The sequence below is a fragment of the Papio anubis genome, chromosome 5 (assembly GCF_008728515.1).
Source record: "Papio anubis isolate 15944 chromosome 5, Panubis1.0, whole genome shotgun sequence".
NCBI lineage: Eukaryota > Metazoa > Chordata > Mammalia > Primates > Cercopithecidae > Papio > Papio anubis.
The window spans coordinates 636,077-661,601 of NC_044980.1; the positions used below are offsets into that span (position 1 = coordinate 636,077).

Consider the following 25,525-nt stretch of genomic DNA (forward strand, 5'->3'; position numbering starts at 1 on the left):
TACAAAATGGAAAGAAGAAGAACTGCTTTTCAGGATGGCTTCCAGGGGCCCAGCAGGGAGCTTCGTCCTGTGCGGCACCTCCAGGGAACCTGCGGCTGGAGCTTGCCTGGAAACGCTGAGGTCAGCTGGAGTTCACCATCAGAGGATCTGGGGCTGGACTTTAGGTCCTTGTCTGCACCCTGAAGCTGGGCTCCTGTGACCCAGAGCTGCTGGCAGAAGTGGGTCCTGGGACCCTAAGGACTGTGAGCGTTCTAAGGATCTGGAAGGATGGACAGCCCCATGCAGCTGTGCCCTCCCACCTGGCAGGAAGACTTTGTGCCTTTAGCCCACGTGGTGGGTGTGGCCCTGCTGCGAGAGGGAGTGCCTGTCTCACTGGCCTGACAGGTCCTGATGCCGGGTGGCATCTTGCAGAGCCTGGGGTGGTTCTGGGGAGTGGTGTCTGCAGGAGACGAGCTGCCCACCATGGCCCAGAGAGGAGAAGGGAACAGCGGATTATCTCAACGGAAAAAGAGGAGGCAAAGGCAGAGAAACGGTATGTGGGCTCTGAAGCTTCAGCCAGGTGGGTTGGAAGTTCTCACCTCCTGACCTCCTAGGTTTGTTCCTAGGAGTGGAACCTAAGGAGTTAATTAGAATTGTTCCAGCATTGCACACATTTTTAATAGGAAGATACAAAGTGGTGTCAAAGGCCCACTGAGAAGACAGCTGGAGCTTGACCACCCCACCCCACCCCACCTCCCACGCAGAGCCAGGCGCTAGGGTGGAGGCTCCAGTTCTCAGTCCCGGCACCCCTGGGCCCTCCATCATCACATGGGTGACATGGGAGGAGGTGGCCAAGGTGAGAAGCCCAGCCCGTGTGGCCACCGTGAGTTGTGGGTGGGGAGGAGGCCTCTGCAGGAGCGGCAGGGCAAGGGCGGGCAGCAGCAGAGCTGCAGCCCCAGGGGTGGCATGAAGCAAAGCAGGAAAATCACATGATTCAGTAGCTTTAAAAATAACAGCATTTGCAGGGCAAAACGGGGTGGCACAGGTTTAAAAGAAACCACCTGTCTGTCCTGATGGCAAAGCCTGGGGGAAGCCAGTGGTCCAAGCAGATGGAGGGGTCCGGGTCTGGGCAGGAACGTGTCTGCCACCTGCAGTCTGGGCTCAGGTGAATCAGAGAAGAGGAATCCTGGGGCAGGATGTGCTGGGGATGCCCCTGTGTGGCTCTGGGTCCAGGCCTGCTGAGAAGGGGATTGCCAGGGGCTGGGGCGGTTGCCTGGACTCCCTGAGAACCCTGCAGCCCGGCAGACCTGGGTGCTCACACCAGGTGGGGTGGGGTGGGCACACCAGGTGGGTGCACACCCAGCGGGGAGGGCACACTGGGCAGGGCAGGCACACTGGGCGGGGGGCACTCACCAGGCAGGGGGCACTCACTGGGCAGGGGGCACTCACTGGGCAGGACGGACACACTGGGTGGGGTGAGCACACCAGGCCGGGTGCGCATGAGACAGCAGCCACTCCAGAGAAGCGCAAAGCCTTTAGGATCTTAGTGTGATCTCATGTGGGTTCACGAGTCCTGTCCCATCCTGGTCATGGTGTCCAGAAAAACAGGACGGTGTGTAAGTGACCCTGTTGCTTTTGTGAGGACGAGAGAGCTTCAGGGGGTGAGAAGGGAATGGTGGGTGGCGTGGCACGGGAGATGGGCTAGCAGAGGGGTGTCTGACGTGGGCAGCAGGCAGGAGAGCCCCGGCGGTTACCTCCATCGGGAGACACATGCACACCCTTCCCCGCCTGCAGTCCTGGGCTCTCTCTGTGGCATTGGAGTGTGAGGAAAAAGCTGTCTCTGAAGCCCCCGGCTGGCCCCACCATCTTATGGCCTGGTGACTTGGCCCTGCTGACCACTGAGGCCGTGGTGCCTCAAGCCTTGGCCGTCGCCTTCAATTTGGGCCCAGCTGGCAGTGCCCTGACTTGGCCACAAGACGCTCCCCAAGTCTCAGATATTCGATGCCTCACATTGCCAACATGGAGCCATTTCCCACATGGGGAAACTGAGGCACGGGGGCACCCGGGCATCGGGGCGCCTTGTGACCCAAGTCCCCGTAGCGGTTTGAGGTCTACGGTCAACTCTGTCCTAGCCCCATGGAGGGGGAGTGGCCACTTGGGCTTTGGCAAGGGTGCTCATTTGAAAAGAGGCTTTCCTGCTGTGTGAGTGTGAGGTCAGATGGACTTGGGGGCTGATGGGGCCTTGTCATGTGGGGGACAGGGCTGGGAGTGGGGAGCCGAGCTTGGCCCTCAGCAAAATGCCCAGAGATTTGTCAAGTGTAAGCGCTGGCGTTCTCTGTCCCTAACGCTTATGTTATTTGAGTAGAAGTCCAATCACATCGCTTCTCCAGGTGTGAATCACTGCCTGCTTGGCAGGGACCGCAGCCTTGGTTTGGCCTTTGGACACTGCACACAGGTGTCGTGGCCCTCCTGGCTTTGGGAATGTGGTGTCCGGCTTACGGCTTACGGTCCCGCGGCCAGGGAGCACAGAACATAGCCGCCCACATGTGGATTCACTGGACAGAGTGCTCCGTTTCCCATTCACACTGCTTTTTGTCCCCCTGGACAGCAACGCCACGGCGGGAACATCCAGTCCCTCCAGGACCACTGAAGCATTCCCCGGGCACCTGCTCCCGGCCCGCGGGCTCCCAGCACTGTGTCCTCCCCCAGGCGTGGCGAGGCCCAGCTGGGTTGCCAGGCATCTGCACAGCCCTAGCCCTGAACCAAACCACAGCCGCAGAGCTGAGCACGTACCTGCGTCTGTCTGGTTTGTTTCCCAGGAGTTTGGCTCGAGATTAAAGAACCGTGTGATGCCACACTTCGCTTTTTGGGTACACACCTCTGCACACTGCGTGTCTGGTGGAGGACAGGGTCCTGTGAGTTTCCAGCAAAACCGCCCTCTGTGGAAACGCAAGTGGAAAATGCTTTCTTGAGAAAGTTGCAGTCAATGACAAAATGGCCTCTCCCCAAGTGCCATAGTGTCTCGCTGAGACCGTGCCAATGTGGGGAGGTGTGGACCTTAGACCCGAGTGCTGCAGTCTCTTGCTAAGACCCTGTGCCAGTGTGGGTGTCCTCAGGGCTGAGCAGGGACCCTGTGGCTGGAACTTGGTCACCCTTCGAGCCAGAGAGCCTGCGAGGGAGACTCCTGGTGGTCACCACAGCAGGTGACAGCCGTGCGCCAGTTCTCAGCCCCGTCCACACCTCACGGTGTTAGGCACAAACCCTTCATCCTGCTCCAAACAGAATGAGAATGTCATGTCGCAGGCTTGCCTAGAAAGTTCACCAGAGAAGGAGGGTAGAAGGAAGCCCCCAAAAAGTCACAATAAGACGACCCTGTGTGAGCAGCCTCCGCCTCACTGATTTGACGTCTGAAATGGCTTCCACACTGGATTTCCTGCCTCCCCACACCCTAGGTTCTGGCTTAGGGCCAAAGCCATTCTAGCCAGAGCTGTGGGTCCTTCCCATGAGCAGGCCTTGCTTCCTGCTTCCTGCACTTCAGAGATGGGAGCCAACCACACAGGGCAGGGGACACGCTGGGTGCCCTCAGGAGTGGGTGGAATGGCCCAGAAATACCCCAAATAAGTAAAGCTAGGCATTGGTGGCGAGGATGGCAGAGGGGCCAATGAGTCACTGCTGAATGCAACCGGGGCTGGACAGCGGCTTCAGGGGACCGGGTGGGCAGGGATGGGGGACACAGAGGAGGCCACAGTGCTCAGGAAATGAAGCCAGCATGACCTGACGTCACCCCTTGGCCAGGCTGCACCCGGCCCTGAGCCACATCCCCTGCGAGGTCAGACCAGAACCCAAACAGTTGTTTGATCTTAAAACTAAGCCTGTGTTTGTAACAGGAAACCAGTCCCAGCACGGCTGGGGTGAGTCCGATTAAACTGTGGTGTGCGCCACAGAAAACCTCAAAGGAATGAGGGTAGGGTCCAGAGATGCTCCCTGCTCAGAACAAGAGCTCTGGACCGGGGCGCACGGGCAATCCCGGGGCGTCCGGAGGGGGCGCCACACCTAAATCAACCGTGGTGGGGTAACAGTGGATGGAGACCTCAGCCTTTGAGACTGACCCTAGGTCAGTCCCAGGGCACAGCTCCATGGGAGTACCCCGAGCCAGCTCTGAGGGTTGGACGGGCTTCCCCCGCTGTCTGGGGACCCTGACGAACACCACAGTCATAAAGCACCTTTCATTTTCCTTTCAGGTCTTTTAACTAAAATGCCACAAAAAAGGGGACTGCCGCCGAGTCCCAGGCTAAGCGTGCTGCACAGCCCCAACCGGGCCTCTGCTTGGCCCAGATAACTGGAAAACATTCCAGGAATCTCAGCGTTGCGGTTTTGTTTTCTCTTGGCTTTGCGAGAGTTTAAGGAATGTGTAATTATTTATGAAATGCCAGTGTCCTGGCTGTGGAAACGCCGACTGAAGAGAGAACCAGGCAGATGCAGGGCCGTTCTTGGCTGGAGCTTTGAGCCCCGCTGACTTTCCCCGCCACGATGCTGGGAATTTCTGCCCCGCTCATGGGCAAGGTGGAGCAGGACCTGAACAGACCGTAAAGGGAGGTGGAAGTGAGATCTGTGTGCGTTTTCAGAATTCAAGCAGGGTGAGTGGGTTTCCTCCCTTCACGTCCACCCCCAACCCTGAAGAGTCTTTTGGGGAGTGCCAACGTCTCCCGCAGGGAGCCCACCTCCCCTGCCCCTTCCGAGGTCCTGAGAACCATTCTGGAGGGTCTTCAGCCCCCAGCCCCGCCTGGGCTTCAGCTGCTGTGGAACTGCAAGGTGGGGGGGAGTCGCCCTCAGAGGGTACCAGGTCTTCACGGGTGAGTTGAAGACCCCATGGACACCTCGTGTCAGAGCCCTGGGAAGGGGTCTCTGAGGTTCAAGATCTCGGTGCAGCTGCCGTCCTTTCTGGAACATCTCCTGGGTACTTGGCGAGAGAGCAGAGGTCAGTCAGAGACGCCTTGGCCAGCACCAGCCCCTCACTCTCCAGCTATGCGGTAGCCCCTTCTGGTCCCCGGCTGTCACCTCCACTTGGGGCCCAGCTGGCACTGCCCTGAGTCCCAGGTCTCCAGCCCAGATCACCGAGATGGACACATTTTCCAGATGAGGAAGCCGGGGTGCAGAACCGAGCCGGATGCACAAGGTGCTTTGTAAACAGTGCCTTCCAGGCGGGCTCAGCAGCGAACACACAGACAGACCTGCCTTCCTGGAGCTCGCGCTAGCACAGTCAAGGAGAAAAGCACGTGGCCACCTTTGCAAACGCAGAACAACATCTGGGAACATTCAACAACCATTCATGAAAAGGTTCTCAGCAGGCTAAGAATAGAAAGGAATTTCCTTCACTGGATAAAGGGTTTTTAAAAAAACCTTCAGCAAATACAGTACGGTGCTAAATGGCGAGACAGAGAAACTGTCCCCCTCAGACCAGAACACAGTAGGCAGGCCTTCTAACAACACTTCCGTTTAGCATTCTAAGAGAGGCTATGGCTGTCATTCATAGGAGACCGAGAGACAGAGACAGGGTCAGAGAGACAGACAAAGACAGAGACAGAGACATAGGGAAACAGAGACAGAAATACAGAGAGAAACAGAGAGACACAGAGAAACAGAGAGACAGAGAAAGAAACAGAGAGAAACAGAGACAGAGACATAGGGAAACAGAGAGACAGAGAGAGACAGACACACGGAGAGAGACAAGGCATTTGCAGGGAGATAATGAAACAATATCTGGACTAAAAGAGAAATGTTCTTCACAAATGGCATTTGCTGTGGTTAGAATGTCTCTCCCAAAACTCATGTTGAAACTTAATTGCCGTTTTCCAGATGAGGTGCAGAGTGGAGGCAGAGTGTTAAGAGGTGAGGCCCTCCTGAGAAATTAATTTGGTTGTGGAGGAAGCTCAATACCGACTACAGCAGTATAGTTATAAAAGTCAGGGAGAAAATGAACAAAATGAAAAGAAAATAACACAGATAAGAAACAGATAAACATAGAAATTTAAAAGGATTTACACTTATATTATTAGATATAATAAAAAGTAGCAAGTACGCTGGATGCAAACCCAGCATTCACAATCAATCAATCATAATTCCATCATCCAGAAAAAAAGCTTGTTTTTTTTTTTTTTTTTTTTTTAGATAGGTTCTTGCTCTGTCGCCCAGGCTGGAGTGCAGTGGCATGATCTCGGCTTGCTGCAACCTCTGCCTCCCAGGTTCAAATGATTCTCCTGTCTCAGCCTCCTGAGTAGCTGAGATTACAGGTGCCCGCCACCACACCCAGCTAATTTTTGTATTTTTAGTGGGAGACGGGGTTTCACCATGTTGGCCAGGCTGGTCTTGAACTCTTGACCTTATGATCTGCCCACCTTGGCCTCCCAAAGTGCTGGGATTACAGGCGTGAGCCACCGCGCCTCGCTGAAAAAAGCATTTAAAATTTAAAAATCGATAAAAGATGCACAGAACAATTGAGGAAAACATCATAAAACTTTCCTGAGAGACCTGTTCACTGTCTTCCCTCCCCCCCCTCCCCCACGTCACTCCTGACTGATGGTGTGGGTGGAGCTCCCTGTCTATTGCGTGAATTTTCTGATGTGGAGCGTGTTATCTGCAGCAGAGCATGATTTTGCATCTCTTTTCTGCATCATCAGCTGGTACCAAATGGATGAAGGAATTAATTTTCAGGGATGCTTGCCCCTTCTGCTGTGGGGACTGGTACTCTGGCACGGCCCATCTATGTGTTTTGCTCTTTTGAGGCTAGGGTCAGCCGCATGCGTACGAGGTCGAGTTGTTGTGGTGTGTGTGTGTGGTGTGGTTCCCCGCCCGTGGTTAGAGGGGAACAGGCAAATGAGAACAGGGGCTGAGGGAGTAACCATGAAGGCAGAGTGGGCATAGAAGGTGGAGCCGCCTGATCTTTCCAGGGCAAAGCCTTGGGGGGCAGACTCTGGACCCCAGAAAGCAGGTGGAACCACGCTCGGCTTCTCCACAGGACGTCCAGGGCAGGGGCCTGTGCTCCTGACTCAGGGGCACCAGGTTCAGGGAGGCCCTACAGGGGCAGGGCCTTTCCCACCCCTTGCCTGGGGCCTTGGGAAGAGGATCATTCTCACAGGTACCCACAGCCACAGCCAAGGCCCTGGGAACTGTGGGTGTAGGGTCATCTCTGGCCCAGGCTGCAGGCCAAAAGGGCCCGTGTGTGGAGGAGCCACCAGCAGATGTGGAAAGGACAACAGCAGTGCTGGGGAACAGCCAGGGAGGGAGGCGGGAGGCGGCCAAGACCTCTCCTGTCCTGCCGCCAGCTCTCCCAGGGCCACATGAGCCCATCCAGGGGTCAGGGTCGTGCCAGGACAGCAGTACACACGTGTAGCTCAGCCCCAGTCACGGTGTCTGAACGAGGACTCCTCAAAGGAGCCTGTGGGAAGAGCCCGTGTCCCTGACTCTGCCCAGGGAATGGGGGCGGTGGGAACGGGGCCTGTGGGAAGGGGCTGGCAGCCTCTGGGCTTCCTCCCTCGCCTCAGGAGCTGACCATTAGGAATTCACAGGGGAGGGGCCGGCTGAGCCAGGAGGGAGCTCGTTTTCCAGAACATTGACCAAAATCCCAGGATGAACTTTCCCTTCAGCTCCAACATGTAGAGCTTGGAAACCACAAAGTGAGAATCATCAATTTGTTTTGGACCTGTCAAAGAAACAAGGTCAAAGGGCAGAGTGCCACCTGACACCTGGAGAAACAGGTGAACACAGAGTGTCACAGCTGAGATCTGCTCACCTAAAGCCAGATCCACTGGACCCAGAAACTAGTGCAGACACTTAAATGATGGCTTTGAGGAGGTGGCAGAGGCCAGGCATGGAACATGTGAGGGTGAGCATCTCCCTGGAGCTGCAGTCCTGGGGCTCTCACATTTATGGGTTTTACTTTCAGGAACCCTGCTGGGTTCTCAAAGATCCAAGAAGATCTGGGTCTGGCAGGGGAGGAGAGGAGGAATCACTGTGGAGCACAGCCAGGGCGTTCAGCACAGCAACTGCCTTTCCAGGGCAAACAGACCTTAGCAGGGCCTTATCCCACCTGGACAAAAGGCACTCCTCCCACTCCAGCCCCCTGGAGCTTTCCTGTCTCACCGCAGTGGGGGACAATATGCCACTGAAGAAACACTAGTGAAGGCCACAGGCCAAGAGGCAGACCCCATGAAAGACAGAGACTTCATTACAAGATTGTAGCATGCTCCCTTCCCACACGCTTGACTACCACATAACCAGGGTTCTATTATGGCCAGGCTGTAGCTGAGTGAGCTACCAGACATGGATTCTATTTAAGGAGGAAGACCTAGGGGAGTCCAAAGTCAAAAGAAGAGACACACGCAAGGACATTAGGGGAATCTGAAGTCTCTGGCACCTAGAGCTACAGAAAATATTACACGTGGCCTAACTCTAGCCAGATTAAAATAAAACTTCACTCTAAATACCCACTTTCCCCCATTCCTATTACTCAATGCATCACGTATGGCTTTCAACAAAATATTGCAAGGCATGCCAAAAGGTAAGAAAAAACCGTCTGAAGGGCAAACACAATCATCTGAACAATACTCAGATGTGGCAGAGGTTTTGGAATTACCAGGCAGAGAATGTAAAGTAATATGTTAAAGGCTCTCATGGAAGATCGGACAGCATGCAGGAACAGGTGGGTGACGTAAGCCGAGAGATGGAAGCTCTAAGAAAGAATCATAAGGAAAGGCCAGGAATTAGCTGTAACAGAACCAAAGGTGGCCTTTTCTGGGCTTATCAGTAGATGGGACAAAGCTGAAATTAGTGCATTTGACAATAGGCCAACAGAAATATCCCAAACTTCAATTTACGAAGAGAGAAAAGAATGGGGAAAATTCAGGACATCCAAGAACTGCAGAAGAATTTTAAAAAGTGTAGCACATGCATAATTAGAATACCAGGAGAAGAAAGAGAGAAGGGAGAAGAAATATTTGAAGTAATAATGGCTGAGAACAGTCCATAGCTAATGAAAGACACCAAACCACAGATCCAGATCCAGGAAACTCAGAGATCAACAGAATAAATCTCAAGAAATCTACACCTTGGTATATCATATTCAAATGACAGAAAGCCAAAGACAAAGAGAAAATGGTGAAAGAAGCCGGAGGGTAAAACGCCTCGGTATTAGGGGGACAGAGGCGGAAGTGACACTGGACTTCTCCTCGGGATGGTGAGACGTAGTGAAACTAGCACTCGCCTCTCGGGCGTTCCCCCTGAAAACACTTAACTCTAGCCTAATCATGAAGAAACATCAGGCAAATCTTTTTTGAAGACCATTCTACAAAACACCTGACCAGTACTCACAATCATCAAAAACAAGGAAAGCCCGATAAACTGTCACCACGACGTGTCATGTGGGATCCTGCACAGGGCCCTGAGGCAGAAAAGGGACATGAGGTAAAAACCAAGGGAATGTGAATAGGCTACGGGCTTTTGTTAATAGCAGCGTGTCAATATCGGCTCACTAATTAGGACACATCTAGCAAATGAATGTAAGACGTTAGCAGTAGGGAAATCCTGAGTGCAAGGAGTATACCAGTTCTCTGTAGTATCCTAGCAGGTTTTCTATAGCTTCAAAACTGTTTTAAAATAAAAAATATATTTTTAAAATATAGGAGAAAATATATTTTTAAATATACAGATGAAAAGATGGCAAACTATTTTCAAAGAGAAATAAACATGCTCAAAAAGAAATAAAAATTCTAGAAGTGAAAATGAAATAAATGAAAAAATGTGTTTAAAGCTAAAAATTAGAAAAGCAACCCTTAGGGTAACAAAGAAGGGTGAGGCATGTGTGGGACTGGGCTGGGGGAAAGAGGCCACCTGTCCATATGGAACGAAGAGGCCCAAACAGAGCAGTGGGCAGGAGGACCCAGGCCCTGGGTCCAGTCTTGGGACCTTGACAGCATCTCCCAAGCCCCTTGGGCCTCAGGTTCCTCATCTGTGGAAAACGATAACTGGATAAGCGGGTCCTTGGGCACCCTTCCAGCTCTGACCCTGGATCATGCTAAATGGCTGCCCTGACCCACCGAGGTGTTCAAATCTTGCCATCCCTTACATTTAATTTCTCCTCCCAGGCCAAGACTTCTTTTGCTCAGTTTACCTCTCGGGGGAGCAACCATCTGCCCCCTCACCTGGGAATCAGGTATCCCCAATACTGGAGCCGCCCTCGGGCCTGGTCTGCCTGGTCCTCAGGCCTGCTCAGAGCTCCCCACCTCCTGTTCATTCACCCAGGTGCTCTGGGGGTGACTTCACTTGGCTTTCCTCAAAGCCCCACTTCCATCCCTCCTGTCTCTCAGCCGTGGGCGTGGTGCCTGTTCTGGTGGTGCAGGTGGTGGCAGAGGCATGGGCCAGTGAGGAGGGGCCCACGGGGGCCAGAGCTCTGCATCCAACCATCAGGAGAGGATTGCGCAGGGCAGGGCCAGCTCAGCAGGACGTGAGGTAATGGGAAACGCAGTGAGAGACCGAGGCCTGTGCCAAGCTCACGTGTGGCTCTGGATGAATGGGACTAACTGGGGGCAGAACCTGCACCTGCACCGTCCACTCCGCACCCCCTGAAAACCCGAAGTTGAGCAGAAGATGCTGGATCCCACAGCATGTGTCAGCCCCCCGCCTCCCACGCGTCAGAAGGAACTCCGAGCCCCACTGGGGTTTTGTTTTAAAACTATGGCCTTTGGGCTGTATGATGCAATTAAAGACAAGAAAGGGCAACTTTCTGAGATGATGACCAGCCTGGGAGGCCCAGCAGGTCCCCCAGCCCCAGGCCAGGGCGAAGGGTGCTTATGAGAGAACAGGCATTGCCGGCCAGCCTTCACCAAGTAGGGCCAGAATGACTCGGTGGTGGTATTTCGATAGAGCAGCGAGGTTTCTCTGGCTCCCTCTGGAGTCTGCTAAGAGACCTCGAGATCAGAGAAGAGCCGTTGCCGTTTTCCACTGAGAAGCCTGCGTTCCTGGGTGCCAACGAGTGACGCCCACAGTGACACCCCATGGAGCACATCAGTTCCCACCAGGCGCTTTCCTTGCTGTAAGTGCCACTGGTGAAGACCCGTAGGGGCCCTCTGGGGGTGTGGAAGTCCCACCTCTCTTCTGACATTGGGCTGCCATCTGTCAAGCCCAGCCTTTCCTCCTCCTTCCCACGCCTGGGCCGCTCCCTCTGGCAGGACCACACAAGGCAGGACCCTCATCCAATCCCAGCCCTGAGCCGTGGGAACCCAGGCCCGCCTCCCCGCCCCACTCTCTCAATCCATCTTCAGGGCAGCTCGGAGCCACCTGCTCTCCCCAGAAGCATCGCAGTGTGAGGAATGAAGCTTTTCACATCCTCCTGGTGTGTGTGTGTGTGGACGCGCGGGGGGTGGCGGGGGGGGGGGGGAGTTGCCACAGGTCTTGTTGTCTGAATCAGATTCCAGGGAGGGATCTGTGTGGTTTCTGCAGAGGTGACGACAGGGAAGCGGTTAGCAGCAGTGCCCATCACAGTCCCTAGAGACTCAGGCGCTGCAGACATGTTCTGCCACCCACACCCATGTCTGGAAACTGGTCCAGGTTTTGAGGACCAGATATTACATCTGAAACATTCTCCTATCCACTCCCGGCTGTGTGACCCCAGAAAAAGTCACTCAACCTCTCTGGACCTCCACTGACACCAGAAAAATACAGTCTTTGAACTAAATCAGCCTGCAGCCCCTGCCTGCCCCAGTATCCCGTGGTTCCTCTTGAGTTCTGATCGGACCCCAGCCCTGCCCATGGTGCTAACTCACTCCTGTGGGGAAGAGAGCTTGGACTGTGGTGGACTTGGGGGTGTAACCTGCAGGGCTGGAAGGGACCTGAGACAGCAGGGCAGAGACTCCACAGTCCCGGATCTCAGAGAGCCTGGGGAGCCCAAGGCTCCTGTCCTGGCTGTGTGACCACAGGAAGCCATGTCTGTCTCCAGGCCCCACACCCACACGTGGAGGGTCAGTGTGTGTCCAGTGCTGTGCGCACTGTGTGCCAGGAGTCAACAGAAAGCTCAGAGCAGGCTCTGGGGCCCAGCAGAACCACACAGACTTCCACCTGTGAGTTCCAGCTGGATTTTAGAAAGAGGCCGCGAGGGCACAGGGGAGTCACACAAGGTGCCAGAGCCCACAGAGCCAGCAGGCATCGAGGCTGAAGGTCAGCCCAGCCCGATTCCGGCCCTGAGCTGGATCCTCCACTACCGCCTGCCTCACTTCTGAGACATCGGAACAGGGACTCGGCTGGGGCCAGGAGCACAGAGCTGGAGCTTTCTCCATCATCCCTGCTGGCCTCGCTGGCTTGACCAAGGTCACACTGAGGAGCATGAATCCACATGCAATCCTAACAGCACGGGCGACGCCGCCTGCCCTCAGGAGACCCAAACGCACAGGCTGAGCACAGGCAGTTTCTGCAGCAGCTGCAAACCCGGCCCCAGAGAAACACAGCCTCAGATGCCCAGCTCCTGGTGGACCAAGGGGACCCCAGAGCCACTCCCAGCATGGTGCTGTAAAGACCCCTAGAGCTGGAAGGAGAAGCTGAGCCCCGTGAGGGCTGAGGGCGGTTCCCTTTGAATGGCCCTCATTTGGAGAAAGAGGCTTTAAAAACCATATAATTGGATGCAGGAGTCTATTTTTGTTAAAGCAGTTTCCATGATGTAGCAAAGAAGCACTACAGCTCTCCAGTTGCAAAAGCAGCCTGGGAACAATGGGGTCACCTTAAAAAGTCGCCAAGGTACATTTCAGTGCCTGCAGCAGGCTGTGAACAACAGCGCTCAGAACACATGCTCCCAATCTGCTTTGTGTTTACCCAGGTTTACCCTCCTCCAAAATGGTGCAGAACAACGCCTGGCTCTAGTGAGGCGAGGCTGCATCGCCAGCTCTTGTTATTTCCTGCCCCAAAGCAGCCTGTGGTGGAGGAACCAGGGAAACCAGGCTGTCCTGTGCGTCTCTCCCCAGGAGAGCAGCCCTTTGCTGAGCACTACAGGGCACATCCATGAGACCACACTTTTATTGAAAGCTCTGCGTCTGGCTGCTGTGTTCTGCACTGAGATTGATTACAGAGCCGGACAGCTCCAGGGTGGCGGCTGTGTTCCTGGCACAGACATGTGAGCTTGGGGCCACGAAGTTTAATGAACACTTTGCACCCCGTTGGCGCCTTGAAGGTTGATGCTTTCACAGGCATCCAGGACATCTGCCGGCAGGTTTTCCAGTCCACCAGTTTTCATTTTGCAGTCAAGGCAGGAGACGGGGAAAGGTGATAACGTGGGACCTGGGGCACCCGCCAGAGCTATGCTAATGCTCCTCTCTGTGCTCCTGGCAGAAGCCGTGGCCAAGGGGGACACTGGTCAGCCAGCCGCCACCCTGCACCCTGACAAACGGAGCTGAAGCCACAGAACACGTGGGCTGCTGTGTGGAGCTGGCACTCCTGCCGGGCTCCAGAGCTGAACGGGCAGCCCCGCCAGGCCTCTCCAACCCAGTAGCTCAGGCTCCCCAGGAGAGTTCCAGCAGCAGCGGCCAGTCAGCCTAACTCCGTCCTGGAGTACACCTGGTCTCAGATCTCTGCAGACTCACTCTCCAAGAGGAGTGCCTTGGTGGTGGGTTGAATTGATGCCATCGGGACATCACCAACAGCAACACACAGTACATCAAGTTGAGGGGAGGGCTGGTGCCTCCAACAGACTGCCCTTGTGGTCAGCACCCTGCGGTCTCTGTGGGTTCTGTCTCTCTCAGGGTCAGCGTGGCCAGGAAGCATCTGCCAAGCCCTGCGTAGCACCAGCCAGATCCCCAATCTGAGTCTCAGACAGCAATGTGGAGTCCACATTTTCCTAATAACCTTAGTTCACATTGATGGCAATTGACCCTTTGGAACCTGCTTTTTATGGGGCAATGCACTTATGCAAAACCACAAAGACCAGAGGCTGCACATGTACACGTCCTGGGAGGGACCTTAGCAAAGTGTTCCCACAGTTACATCCCGGTGATGAGCAAAAAAGAGAAATTTTAACCAGAGTCGGACAAGACCGCACTCTCCTTCCACTCCAATTCCTCCCTGGCCCACATCCCCCGTGGCAGGAGGAGTCAGAGTCAGAGGAGGCAGGAGGAGCATGGAGAGTGATCATGGGCACACAAGGAGCACGGAGAGCATGGGGAGCATGAGGAGTATGTGGAGCACATGGAGCACGGAGAATATAAGGAGCACTGGAAGCACAGGGCGCACAAGGAGTATGGGGAGCTCAGGAAGCATGGGGAGCACAGAGAGCATGGGGAGCATGGAGATATAAGGAGCACTGGAAGCACAGGGCACACGAGGAGTATAGGGAGCATGAGGAGTACGGGGAGCATCAGGAGCAGGAGGAGCAGGGGAGTACAGAGAACATGTGGAGCATGGAGAGGATGGAGAATGCAAGGAGTCCTGGAAGCACACGGCACACAAGGAGCATGGGGAGCACAGAGCAGGGAGCACACAGAGCAGGGGAGTGCAGGGCACTTGAGGAGCACAAGGAGCCCTGGGGGTGCCCAGGTGGGGAACATGAAGAGCACTGGAAGTTACAGCCCTGGGCACGTGTGTGGCCTCCACCACCCAGAGGGTACAACAGCCGTGGCCTTGGGGACCCTCCCCACTGGCACCAGGCAGTTCCCTATAGCCCTTGGCCCTCCTGATCCCCAGATTGTGAGGGCTGCTCATCCGCCTGGGTGACACCTTCCCAGGGCCCCACTGAACTCTGCTTCTACCTTGAGCCTCTGTGATTTGAGGTTGTGCTTTTCTCTCAAGGAGCCAGATCCTTAAAAATGAGAGGGGTTTCTTCTGAATGAGCACAAAGTTCCCTGCATTTTCCTGCCATCCTCCCTCCCTCTCTCTCTGTCTGCTTCCTGCTTCTCCGGAGCCACCTCCACTCCTTGTCACTAATGAGAACCTCCAGATGCCTGCTTCGGGCCAGGTCAGCCTCTTCAGCCCCACTTCTTAAACTCTCCGCTTTGATTCTGTGAGTTCTGAATTATTTTTGTGCTTCTTTTCTTGGTTTGCTATAACCTCTTTATGCGGACATTTTCAGTAGAGTTTCTTCTTCTCAGAAGCATTTACTCTTGTAAGACAGTTGTTTCTTCCTGTGCTGCTTGTTTCTTGAACTCAGGAAGGAATGTCTGGTCAGGATGGCTTTGATGGTCTCTGCTTTCAGGATGCCATCTGTTTCACAAAAAATGCCAACACCAGATCGAATTTCAAAACATTAAGCCATGAGAGACTTTCATTCATGCACTATTACAGATTAGATATCTAGAAAGACACCCCTGGTACAAAACACGTAAAATACTGAAAAAGTTATTTTTTTCCTGTTTTAATGCATGGCTGAGCGGGCAAGAGTGAGCAGAAGTTCAAAGAGGGAAGTGGGGTCAAGGCGAGAGGAGCCACAGCAGTCCCCTATGGCCAGGCGCATTGGATGCAGAACAGCATCAAAATCTGAGACCACGCAGGATGGAAACTGAGGCCTGAGAGTGCCACAGGGAGCCGGCACCTCCACAAGGTGAAACCCTCGATGAACAACTTAATAAAAAATGCTTATCAAGGGAGACAATAAGGAAACTTGCCTGCCTTAGCCCTGGCTCTGAGAAGGGGCAGGGAAGGACTTTTCTAATAATTCCTAACTATAAGCCCATATTCATGCAGCCTCCACATCAGAATTTATGTTTCCTGTGTGTCCTAAACTCAAGCTGAGAATGAGGCTAATAGAGGCTCCAGTTTGTCGTATTCCAAGGCATCTGGCAGCCTATGTGAGTTGTTTCTGGAAAAACCCACCCCAAGCCAGACTCATAGACTCTCACAGATAGAACTCTATTCAACAAGAATTCCTCTTCAAAAAAATCACAGACTATATTGATAAACTACCCAACATGAGTGAGATTCACCAGAAGGTGCAAACAGCAGAATAAGACCTATGTACACTGGATACAAATTACTTTTTAAAAAATAAGTATGCTTTATATATTTACATATGGGAGGGGATATAAAAAATATGACTAAGGAACAAAAGATTACCCAAAATAACCAATCAGATTTGAAAGAGAGATAAACAGAACTTATAACGCCGTGTGTGTGTGTGTGTGTATAAAGAAATTATAGCTGAAATTAGAAGTGCAATGGTGTGTTTAACAGAGGATATGACACTGTTTCAGGGAGAACTAGTGAACTGGAAGACAAATCTGCAGGACAAAGAGATTTCTAAACAGGTTCAAGATAAGCGACATGAAGAACAGCGCAAAGAAGAAGAACGTTCATTTAATCTGACTTCTAGAAAAAGAAAATAGAGAAAGGCCATGTTGAAGAGATAATGGCTGAGAATTTTGAAGGGTTGATAAACCCCAAACAGGGTAAATAAAAGAAAGTCAAACTTAGACACATTTTAGTGAAATTATAGAATACAGACAAAGAGAACATCTTTAAAGTAACCATAGAGAAAAGACACAGACCTCCTGGAAAGAATGCCAGTTAGACTGACAGCAGACTTTTCAACAGAAACAACAGAGGTCAGAATAATACCTTCAAGGACTGAAAGGAAATGCTTTGACCTTGACCTCTATATCCTGCAAAGCCATTTTTCAAGAATGAGGGCTGAAGATAATTTTGTTTTTCAAAAAAGAAAAAAAAAAGCAAGTTTACTATCAATAGATGTTTCATAAAGGAGTTTCTAAGGGCAAACTTCAGGAAGGAGAGAAAGATCCCTAAATGATAATTGAGATATCAGAAGGAACGGCAAAGAATAAAATTTGAAATTGGGAGAACTTGGCCGGGCACGGTGGCTCAAGCCTGTAATCCCAGCACTTTGGGAGGCCGAGACGGGTGGATCACGAGGTCAGGAGATCGAGGCCATCCTGGTTAACACGGAGAAACCCCGTCTCTACTAAAAAAATACAAAAAAACTAGCCGGGCGCGGTGGCGGGCGCCTGTAGTCCCAGCTACTCGGGAGGCTGAGGCAGGAGAATGGCGTGAACCTGGGAGGCGGAGCTTGCAGTGAGCCGAGATCGCACCACTGCATTCCAGCTTGGGGGACAGAGCCAGACTCAGTCTCAAAAAAAAAAAAAAAAAAAAAAGAAATTGGGAGAACTGGCTAGTCATATGCAGAAAATTGAAACTGGATCCTTTCCTTACACCTTATACAAAAATTAACTCAAGATAGATTAAAGACTTAAGTGTAAAACCCAAAATTATAAAAAGCCTATAAGAAAATCTAGGCAATACCATTCAGGACACAGGCATGGACAAAGACTTTATGAGGGAATTGTCAAAAGCAATTGCAACAAAAGCAAAAATTGACAAATGGGATCTAATTAAACTAAAGAGCTCTGCACAGCAAATGAAACTATCATCAGAGCAAACAGACAATCTACAGAATGGGAGAAAATTTTTGTAATCTATCCATCTGAAAAAGGTCTAATATCCAGAATCTACAAGGAACTTAAGCAAATTTATAAGAAACAAACAACCCCATTAAAAAGTGGGCAAAGGATATGAACAGAAACTTCTCAAAAAGAGACATACATGCGGCCAAGAAACATATGAAAAAAAGGCTCAACATCACTAATCATTAGAAAAATGAAAATCAAAACCACAATGAGATACCATCTCACACCAGTCAGAGTGGTGATTATTGAAAGGTCAAGAAACAGATGCTGGTGAGGCTGTGGAGAAATAGGAATGCTTTTACACTGTCGGTGGGAATGCAAATTAATTCAACCATTTGGAAGATGATGTGGCTATTCCTCAAAGATTTAGAACTGGAAATACTATTTGACCCAGCAATCCCATTTCTGGGCATATACCCAAAGGAATATAAATTATTCTGTTATAAAGATACATGCACATGTATATTCATTGCAGCACTATTCACAATAGCAAAAACATGGAATCAACCCAAATGCCCATCAGTGATAGACTGGATAAAGAAAATGTGGTACATATAAACCATGGAATTCTACACAGCCATAAAAAGGAATGAGATCATGTACTTTGCAGGGACATGGATGAAGCCGGAAGCCATTATCCTCAGCAAATTAATGCAGGAACAGAAATCCACACACCGCATGTTCTCACTTATAAGTGGGAGCTGAACAATGAGAACACATGGACACAGGGAGGGGAACGACATTTATTGGGGCCTGTCCAGGAAGTGTGGGTGGGGAGAGCATTGGGGAAAAGAGCTAATGCACGCTGGTCTTAATACCTTGGTGATGGGTTGAAAGGTGCAGCAAACCACCATGGCACACGTTTACCTCTGTAACAAACCTGCACATCCCGCACGTGTAGCCCAGAACTTAAAAAAAAAAAGAGAGAGACACATGGTCAATGTCGTTAAACATTAGCTGTACGGCTGGGCACGGTGGCTCATGCCTGTAATCCCAGCACTTTGGAAGGCTGAGGCAGGCCGATCACGAGGTCAGGAGTTCAAGACCAGCCTGGCCAACATGGTGAAACTCCGTCTCTACTAAAAATACAAAAACTAGCTGGGCATGGTGGCAGGCGCCTGTAATCCCAGCTACTTGGGAGGCTGAGGCAGGAGAATCGCTTGAACCAAGGAGGTGGAGGTTGCAGTGAGCTGAGATCACATCACTGCACTCTAGCCTGGGCAACAGAGCACGACTCCGTCTCAAAAACAAACAAACAAACAAAAAACTGTACAAAACAATAGAAATTAAACATTATTGGAAGTTAAAAGAAAATAGAACTAGAATACTGGACATTAACAGCATATAACTCAAGATGAGGTGATTGGAAATAAGGGAGGGAATTAAAATATACTTCTTTAAACCTCAGAATGCTCAAGTTATATTTATATTATAGAATGTTAGGCTAGGATTTTAGAAGCAGCTCGGTAGCATGTTCTCATGTTAAATATATGCATATTCTATGACTCAGCAACTCTGTTCTTTAGGTATACCCGGTAAAAAACCTTTATTCACCAAAAAACTGTGTAAGAACGTTCATAGGACGACTCCTAATCGCCCCATACTTAAATAGTGCAAATGTCCATCCACGGCAGAATGGATGAATAGCCACGTATTCACCCTACGGCACCTTTGAGAATGAACGGAACCTCCTTACATGCAAAACCACGGCTGGATCTCACAAAGGAGCAAAGGAAGGGTTTTGCACGACCCTGTTTACACACAGCCCCAGGCAGGTCACACCCATGGACAGTGTCAGAATTCAGAGGGGCGCTGCCCTCACTGTGGGATGGAGCAGGACCATGGAGTGGGCTGGGCCCTCCACACTCTGTGTGCTGACTCCCTAACCCAAAGTGTGACTGTCTTTAGAGACAGGGCTTTTAGGAGGTAACTGTCAAATGAAGTCATGGAGTGGCCTTAACCCTATAAAACTGGTGGCCTTATAAGAAGAGGAAGAGCTCTCTGTCTCTCCCCGCCCTCTGCATGCCAGTGAGGACAGGACTGTGAGGCAGGAAGAGGTTCCTCGCCAGAACCCAACCCTAGCAGACCTAGACCTGGGACTTCCAGCCTCCAGAAACAGAAGAAAATAAATTTCTGCTGTCTAGAAGTCCCCCAGGTGTATTTTGTTATGGCAGCCCAAGCTGACTGAGACAGATGGTGACAGGTAGGAAGACTGGGGCAGGGGCTTGTAGGTGCCAGTCATGTTCTATTTTGGGTTTGGTTACGACAAGCGTGGTTAACTTTGTGAAAATTAAACAAGCTATAAACTTGGGATATGTATACTTTTTTTGCTATGTATGTTATACTTCAAAAAGTTTACTTTTTATTTTAGAAAAACATAAACGATCCCTGAAATATGATAAAGAGACAAATTTCCTATCTCTACATTGCTCCCATGGACCAAATTCAGAACAATTTGGGCAACAGAAAAAAAATGAAGACAATGGATTATAAAACACTGAATTTCTAAAAATCTATGCATTCCTAGAGATCCAAGAGGGGAGAGGTAGAGGAGAGAGAGGAAAAGTGTGAAAATGAATTGCAAAAATAACTATTTGAAATGCTTCCTGAAATCGTAAAACACATTCAAAATAACTCCTGGATCAAAGTGACCATAGTGGCCTGGATGTGGGACAGAGTCTAAGGAGATCACTTTGGAGCTTTATGGTTTAATGCCTGCTCTGCTCAGAGTTTTGGATTCGCATGGGGCCTGTAGCCCCTTTCTTTTGCCCAATTTCTTCCATTTGGAATGGGAGCATTTACTCAATGCCTATACCACCATTATATCTTGGAAGTAACTAACTCTTTTTTATTTTACAGGCTCATAGCTGGAAGGGGCTTATCTTGTCTCAGATAAGACTTTGGACTGTGGACAATTCAGTTAATGCTGAAATGAGTTAAGACTCAGGGACTGTTGAGAAGGGATAATTGCATTTTGCAATGTGAGAAGGACATAAGATTTGGGAAGGGCCAGGGGTCAAATTTTGTGGTTTAGATTTGTGTACCCACCCAAAACTCATGCTGAATTGGTGAGAGGCCTGGTGGGAGGTGACTGAATCCAGGGGGCCAACTTCCTCCTTGCTGTTCTCATGATAGTGAGTGAGTTTTCATGAGATCTGAAAGTTTTAAAGTGTGTTTTACTTCCCCCTTCACTCTCTCCTGCTCCACCATGGGAAAATGTGCCTTGCTTCCCTTTCACCTTCCACCATAAGTTTCCTGAGGCCTCCCAGTAATGCTTCCTGTTAAGCCTGCAGAACTGAGTCAATTAAATCTTTTTTCTTCATAAATTACCCAGTCTCAGGTAGTTCTTTATAGCAGTGTGAAGACAGACTAATATAATTGGAAAGTACACAGAGACCTAACTTTAGGTTCATTTCCAGAAGAGGGCCTGACCTGCTGCTCAGGGGTTAGTATTTCTTTCTTAGTCTTGTCTTTCTCATGAAGACACAGGTATACACAGTTTCTCCATCTTCACATCCAACTTCACTAATGGGTCATACTTTCCTTCTATTCCAAAATTTAAGCCAAATAAAAACTAGCCAGAACATTGGGCAATTGTTCTCCAAAAGGGAAATAAGTCATTTATCTCAGCAGAAAGTATAACAACTCTGTTATGAGTTTATGGGTGAATCCAGGAATTGGCTTCCCTTTGGATCACCCCTCATGGCTCTAACTCTGCCCAGAAAGAGAAGGTTCAAGCCCTGGCCAACCAAAGCCAAGAGCTGCCCTCAGTCCTCATTCCTTGCTGGAAAACGGACAGCCATATCCTTTTTCACGGAGGTGCAGAGGTCAAGTTAGTCATGGCTCAGCTCAGGATGTGGTCCTGAGGACGTGACTGACAGGTGGCAATTGTTACTGATGCCTTGTTGCTGTTCTTCTCCAATGACCATTGTCAGCCTCTGATTTATTCCCAGGCACCAGCAGCCAGGCTTCAGCCATCAGCCTCACCCAGCTGAACGCAGCTCCTGCTCTTGGACAGAGGAAGGTGGGTCTCAGGCGGGCAGCCACTCAGTCCCGCAACTCGGGCCCAGGCCACTGTGCTTCCTCTGGGCAGACCACTCTGTCCCTCGGTGAGCAGAGAGCTGGCATGTTAATGTCCCGCTTGGATTTACTGAATTGACTCCCATCACCCTCCTATTCCTCTCTCTGTTCCTTCCCAGGACATAGTGATGCCTGAAGGGAGAAGCCTGTTCATGCCATCTGCTCCCCAGACACCAGCTCCAGTGGCGTGGATGCTGCTGCCTTCCAGGTGGCTGGGAGCCCACTCTCACGTTTGGGGGCTAATGTCTGTGGAAAGGGAGGGTGCTCAGTCCACATGGGATTTTGCTCCCCTGACACAGAGCACAAGGATGCTGTAAGCTGAGAGTGAAGTCACTGTCCACCTCCCAGAGGCCACATTGCAGCTCCAAATACAGAAAAGAGAGTGTCTTAAAGGAAGCCATTGACTCTCTTTGGCTGAGTTTATGGAAAGGAAAACGGTGCAAGCTGTCGATGGATCTACCATTCTGGGATCTGCAAGACACTGGCCCTCCTCTCACTGCTCCACTAGGCAGTGCTGCAGTGAGGACTCTGTGTGGGGGCTCCAACCTCACATTTCTCCTCTGCACTGCCCTAGTAGAGGTTCTCCATGAGGGCTCTGCCCCTGCAGCAGACTTCTGCCTGGACATCCAGGCATTTCCATACCTCTTCTGAAATCTAGGCAGAAGTTCCCAAACCTCAACTCTTGACTTCTGTGCACCTGCAGGCCCCACACCATGTGGAAGTCACCAAGGCTTGGGCCTTGCACCCTCTGAAGCCATGGCCCAAGCTGTACCTTGACCTCTTTTAGCCACAGCTGGAGTCGGAGCAGCTGGGACACAGGGAAACTTGTCCTGAGACTGTACAGAGCTAGCGGGGCTATGGGCCTGGGCCATGAAACCATTTTTCCCTCCTAGGTCTCTGAGCCTGTGATGGGTGGGGCTACTGTGAAGATCTCTGACATGCCCTGGAGATATTTTCCCATTGTCTTGATTATTAACATTTGGTTCCTCTTATGCTATGCAAATTTCCACAGCAGGCTTTAATTTCTCCCCAGAAAATGGGTTTTTCTTTTCTACCACATGGCTGGGCTGCAAATTTCCCAAACTTTTATGCTCTGCTTCCCTTTTAAATACAAGTTCCAGTTTCAGATAATCTCTTTCTTTACACATATGAGTGTACACTTTTAGAAACAGCCAGATCACCTCTTGAAAGCTTTATTGCTTAGAAATTTCTTCTGCCAAATACCCTAAATCATCTCTCTCAAGTTCAAAGTTCCACAGATCTCTAGGGCAGGGGCAAAACGTCACCAGGTTCTTTGCTAACGCATAACAGAAGTGACTTTTTCTCTAGTTTCCAATAAGTTCCTCATCTCCATCTGAGATCACCTCAGCCTGGACTTCATTGTCCGTATCATTATCAGCATTTGGGTCACAACAATTTAATAAATCCCTAAGAAGTTCCCTCATCTTTGTCTTCTTCTGAGCCCTCCACACACTTCCAACCTTTACCTGTTACCCAGTTCCAAAGTCACTTCCATATTTTCAGGTATCACTACAGCAATGCCCACTCCTAGGTACCAATTTTCTGTATTAGCCATTCTCTCATTGCTATAAAGAACTGCCTGAGACTGGTTTGTTTATTTATTTATTTATTTAGAGATGGAGTTTCACTCCTTTTGCCCAGGCTGGAGTAGAGTAGCACGATCTTGGCTCACTGCAACCTCCGCCTCCTGGGTTCAAGTGATTCTCCTGCCTCAGCCTCCTGAGTAGCTGGGATTACAGGTGTCCACCACCAGGCCCGGCTAATTTTTTGTATTTTTAGTAGAGACAGGGTTTCATCATGTTGACCAGGCTAGTCTCAAACTCCTGACCTCAGGTGATCCACCCGCCTTGGCCTCCCAAAGTGCTGGGATTACAGGCTATAGCTACCATGCCCGGCCAAGACTGGATAATTTATAAAGAAATGATGAGCTTAATTGGCTCATGTTTCCACAGGTTGTAGAGAATATATGGCTGGTGAGGCCTCAGGAAACTTACAATCATGGTGGAAGGTGAAGGGGAAGCAGGCATGTCTTCACATGGCCAGAGCAGGAGGAAGATGCAGGGAGAGGCATGTATTTTAAACAAGGAGATCTCAGGAGAACTCTATCAGACTAGCACCAAAGGAGGAAATCAGCCCCCATGATCCAATCACCTCCCACCAACCCCCACCTCTAACATTGGGGATTACAATTTGACATTAGATTTGGGTGGGGACACAAATCCAAAGCATATCAGCCTGTTTGTAGTATTCCGCTCCCTGGACATCATGAAGGCAGGTGTGAAATTCTAACACTAAATGTTGGCGATGGTCTTAAAGTACCTACCTGTTGGTTGACAAGAGCAACTTTTAAGCATTGTAAATAGAGATCTGTTGAGGATGTCACTGATGTTGTCACCCAGCACTCTCTCTAGCCCCAAACACAACTGGATATCAAGATTTATAAGTTCTTAGATGGCTGTTGAGCAGCAGAAGTTAAGATATCCCAAAAAGGCTCCTGGCTTAAGCACATTTAAAAAAAACTAACAAATTAGTGTAAAATAATATTTTGTTAGAAGGACTCATCAATAGCTAAATCAGCTCTGAGCAGATTCTCCCAGTGAAGGCATCCCTGCTCTGGCTCCAGAGGACATGAAGGCTTGCGTGGGCAAAGGCCAGAAGGAGAGACTGCCAGAAAAGGCCAGGGGAGGGGGCCACCAGAGAGGAGAGGGGAGAGGTGGGGGGAGAGGAGAGGGGAGAGGTGGGGGGGGGGGGGGGGGGGGGGGGGGCGGGGAGAGGCGGGGAGCGGGGGAGAGGCGTTGGGGGAGAGGGACGCCAGGAGGGTCTGGAACAGCATTGCCGGTGCAGAGTCAGTCACTGGCCCAAGGGAAGCCCCAGGTCGCTGGGCTAGGATTGTGTCTTGGATTTGGGGTCCTGGCCTGGATTTGGGGTTGCAGGTTGGATTTGGGGTCCTGGCCTGGATTTGAGGTCCTGGGCTGGATGTGAAGTCCTGGCCTGGATTTGGGGTTGTGGCCTGGATTTGGGGTCGCCCCAGCGCCACCCAGAGCCGTGGACAACAGGACTTCAGGACAGGTCTGGACGCCGGCGAGGCTGGGGGCGCGGGCTTCGTGGACTTGGTGCGCGGGGTGGGGCCAGTTACCTGGCTTCCAGGGTCCTCGGCGCGGGTGTAGACGCAGCCTCCCGCACTTGGGGCGGTCACACCCTGCCCGGCCTGGGGCAGGGCCCGAGTCCCCAGGAAGCCGCCCTGAGAGCGGCCCTGACACAACCCACAGGCTCGGGCGGGTCCCTCCGGCCTCGGGCACGCGGGGTCGCCAGGGCAGGCGCCATCCAGCCGTTCCTCCCTTTCCGCCCGTTCCCGCCTGGTGCCTCGCGCGGCCTGCAAGTCCGTCCTCCCCGGGAACTATTCGGAGAGCGTTTCTCCAGCTGACGGCAAAAAAAAACACAAAGTGAGGAAAAAATAAATCTGTACCACAGGGAAGTCGAGGACGCGGGAACACAGCGCCACGTTCCTCCGGAACCACTCGGTGCCTGCTTTCCCCAGGAAAACGCTGTGGAGGTAGGAAAAAAAAAAAACACTAAATAAAAAACCATGTGTGGAGTGTGAAGAGCTCTGGGAAGGTTTTCGTAGAGGACACCAAGATGACAGACGCAGCAAAGCTTCAGTCATAAATAAAGCTCGGCTGACAGGGAACGGGGAGGCCAGGGGGCCAGGAAGGGCGGGCGGGGAGCGGGCATGGCGGCCCCTGCCGGGCGGGAGGAGGAGGCTGCGGCCACGAGAACAGCTCGGACGGGGCAGAGAAAGGAGGTTTCCAGTAAAAATAATAACGCCAGAGGAAAACCGTAACTCAGGTGACACAGACAGAAATTTCCAGTAATAATAATCAGGTGATAGAGAAAGAAGGCTTCCAAAACGAAGAACAAGAGCAATAGATGAGTGGTGATTTCTCATCATAAATGGCAACTCAGGAGACAAGAGAAAGGTGTCCAACCCTAAACTACAACAC

The 25,525-nt window shown here is 51.2% G+C and overlaps 1 long non-coding RNA gene across 4 annotated transcripts; it reads right to left on the bottom strand.

Annotated features, from left to right (window-relative positions):
• Positions 1-20: 20 nt before the first annotated feature.
• Positions 21-25,140, bottom strand: LOC103884880. 4 transcript variants are annotated; one of them, XR_004183621.1, is made up of 4 exons: positions 2,773-3,287; positions 1,429-1,562; positions 1,041-1,214; positions 21-614 (listed from the first exon to the last, which is right to left on the bottom strand). It is a non-coding gene; the product is annotated as an uncharacterized LOC103884880 (long non-coding RNA). The 4 variants fall into 4 exon arrangements; XR_002522388.2 differs by lacking the exon at positions 21-614 and adding an exon at positions 24,661-25,140 and having other exon boundaries at positions 998-1,214; positions 2,773-2,918; XR_002522387.2 differs by lacking the exon at positions 21-614 and adding an exon at positions 23,848-24,010 and having other exon boundaries at positions 998-1,214; positions 2,773-2,918.
• Positions 25,141-25,525: the final 385 nt, after the last annotated feature.